The 3,589-nt window shown below is 35.9% G+C and overlaps 1 protein-coding gene across 3 annotated transcripts in view; it reads left to right on the top strand.

The window, feature by feature from the left end:
* Window positions 1–3,589, top strand: part of CREB5 (cAMP responsive element binding protein 5) — a 427,781-nt gene that overhangs the window by 338,812 nt on the left and 85,380 nt on the right. The window lies entirely within an intron of this gene.

Consider the following 3,589-nt stretch of genomic DNA (forward strand, 5'->3'; position numbering starts at 1 on the left):
TTTTTGAGTGCAGCACAGTTAGTGCAGTTGACAAAGTTTCATAGTTTTAACAAAAAATTAAATTTCAATTGTAAAGGAAAGAGGAACTTTTATGAAGTTATTTGTGAGATCAAACTTCTCTATACTAGGCAGAGGATCTGTGTGTGTAAACAATAGCTCACATCAAAAGTGAATATATAAATCCCCACACCTTACACACAGTCATAGAAACATACAGATCTAATATGGTTATGTTCATCAGTGTAGTTTTGCATTATAACTGAAATGTGATTGAGTTGTGTGATGGCAATTGTAAATGCACAGTCACAGTCTTTTAGGTTAAATTTGTGAGTTTTCTTTTCAAAATACCTTAATATTGATTCTTCCTTCACCTTAGTGTAAACCAGGAGTGATCTCAGTGAAGTCAATGGAATTATACCGGTGCATTCCTTAAAAGTCATTTAATCTGACTTTCTGTAACTTATTAGATTTCCTTGTAAGTAAGAGGAAACTAACTTATTAGGTTTCTCTTTTAAGAAAGAGGAAAATCTGCCTTACAAAATGCAATGTGTGTTATGCCATCACATGCTTCTATTTTCTTGCTTATACAGCTGATACCGGGCCTATTTTTAAAACTGTCATCCATCCCAAGGGAAAGGAAAATGTTTGCTTGTCAACAGACACAACATATGCTACAAACACTGTCTGTACATTATAAAGCCAGAAAATACATAAGGTTATTCTTTTTTTTTTTTAGACCTGATAGGTCACACTTTTCCCTCACTACTAGTTTGGATTAGGCTGTTAACCTACGCTTTGTTAACACTCTGTCTAAAAACCACACTCTGTTAGCATGCAGCCAGTTGGCCAGGAGAGCAGATGTAGCCAAAAATGTTGGCTACATCAGCCAAGCAAAATCTGTGGTCAAGAGGTCTCTCTCTCTGCTGTGCCACACAGCAACAGTGACATGCCAAATGGCAACAGCATCTGCAGCAGAGCTTGTTAATTCTTTTTGGAATGGGCAAATGTTTTTATAAGCCAAGTAATGCCAAGCCAAACCAAATACTCCTTGGCTGAATAAATCCAAATTTGGCATCCACTTGGGGGAACTAATGGTTCTGCAGTGTTCATCTCTCCCACACTCCCCCACCCTGTTTTTTTTTTTTTTTTACTGGAACTGTTAGGTTACTTAAAAAGAAAAATAAATTATGGGTATACGTGGTGCAAATTCTCCCCTTTAATATCTACACTTGAAAGCAAATTAGTTTTTAATATGGACAAGGTTTTTTTTGTCCTTGACTCTGATATATCAAGGTATTGCTCTTCCAGACTAAAGTTGATATTGGTTTCAAGGGCTAGGAACAGATGTTATATTTATCCCTGGGTAAGTTGTGCCTCTGTTTATCCCAGAAAAATATCCCAGTATTGGTAAATCCACACATCACCCTTCTAATCAGGGTTTATTGAGCAGCTGAATGCCATGCTGCTTTTATGCCTTTGATTCAATTATGCTATCCTGGGATAACTGTACGGATGTACTTTGCTATATCCTGGGATAAGCTTTGTAACTGTTACTATCTTTTGTCTGGGAAACATTTTTAGGATTTATGCCAGGATAGTGGACATAGTTTTAAGGATTACATCAATTTTATCCTGGGTTCTGTTCGCAGCTAGGGTGTACAAACCCCCCTCCCCACTGAACAAACTATTCTTGATGCCTCCTCTTCTTGCTTCTGTAGGGGCTTTATGAAGAGAAGCTGCACAGATATTAGCTTAGAATAGAGGCACCATTTATAGTTCTCAAGCCTTCCTTTTTTAAAAAATGTGTTTGTAAATATTGTACATTATGCTTTATAGTAGATTTGTATTAAATAATACAAATATATATAATTAATCCATGATTAAATGTCTATATAGCATAACAACCCCTTTCATTAACACAAAAAGGAAGATGACTGAGGAAGTATACACAAAGAAAATATTCCTTGAAACTAAGTTAATTGATTTAAAATCTGCATCATCTTTTTTATTGTTACACTGTCTGTTAGTAAACATCACAATTTTCCCCTTATGCAAAGTCTTAATTGTATGAAGTGTTGAGCACCTCCAGCAAGTTGAAATCAGTGGAAGATGAGGGCATGAAACTGATTCCTTCATTAGGAATGAGTTTCAGATGTTTGCAAAACCTATTAATGCTATTATCAATGATACCCATCTCTGCATATGTGTTGTTTAGCTGGCTGTGCACTGTGAGGTACATACATATCAGGCACTACACAAAAAAGTCAAACACGCAGCTTTTGGTAACCAGAGAAGTCCTAGAGACTTTTGGCCTGATCCATTTGCCTCTGAAGTCAATGGCAGGAGGATTACTATTCTTTCCAAACCGACAGGAATGTTTACTTCTTTCAATAGTGCCATGTAGATCCCACTGTAGGCATCTCTGCAGAACAAGCCAAATCTTTCCTGGACTTCATGCCCATGGCTTCAGTGGATACTGCAAAAAGGATTTGGCCCTTACTATAGTTATAAATATCCAATGACCTTCCTTGCTCCTGTAAAATAAATGCTAATAAATAATTTGTCTGTGCATAGCACATATGCAGGCTTTCCAGCAGAAAAGGCAAAACTTCCTAAAGACTTCATCCTAGTGACCAGTTCAAAGTGACTGTTTGAAAGCATGGGGAACAAATGCATATTTTAAAAATATGCATTATCTTTCTGCAGTTTGTAGAAGCAAAATTTTGTGACCAAAGTTATTAGCTTAAAAAAAAAAAAATCTGTAGGTTAAACTATATTGATTGAAATATTAATCTACTGTAGCTGATTTGTTAGAATTGATTTAATGTAGTACAACAATTTGCGATTTATGTTATGGTATGTCTTTCATTCAGCGTATCACATAATGCTCTAAAACTGCCATAGCTAATGAACAAATGAATCTCTAAATCAATATTGCTTTCTTGTTAGATTTAGAGCCCTGAGATTTGAAGCCTTCATGCTCTCCCCCAAAAACAAACAACATCAGCAAGCACTGATTTGATTAATACAACTAGATAATTAGAAGGAAAATATAACTAAAGATGTATAAAAGAATGTCAAGCATATTAGCATATTGTTGTATATGATAACATTTGATGGACTTTGAATGCTTGACCCTGCATTTGTAATCATATTGTTATCTGCTCACATATCACACTACAGCTAGGTGGACTTGCTATTTTAGAGACATTCATGTTCAAATATTTTCTTAGCTCCAGTCTGATGTGTTGTTAAGTAAACCAAGTAAGTTGAGTAAAGAAGACAGAGGATGCTATACATGCAAGAAAAGCAATCAGTAAAAAAAGTAAATTGAGGAGTGGGTGAGAGAGAGGTTGTGGGGGAGGGTAATGAATGTAGCTGGTAAAGAGTGGAAAGCTACCTGGGGAATCAAATGATAGGCAGGTTATAATGTGTCATAAATCCAATGTCTATATTTAGTCCATGACTTTTTGTATCCAGTAGGTTGATGAAATGAAGTTGGTAGGTTTGTCTGTGAAAGGTGTTTTGTAAATTCTCTTTGAGGATTAGAGCTGAGAGAGAGAGAGAGAGAGAGAGAGAGAGAGAGAGA

The sequence above is a fragment of the Gavialis gangeticus genome, unplaced genomic scaffold, assembly GCF_001723915.1.
Source record: "Gavialis gangeticus isolate Ggan-Ray unplaced genomic scaffold, GavGan_comp1, whole genome shotgun sequence".
NCBI classification, from domain to species: Eukaryota; Metazoa; Chordata; order Crocodylia; family Gavialidae; genus Gavialis; species Gavialis gangeticus.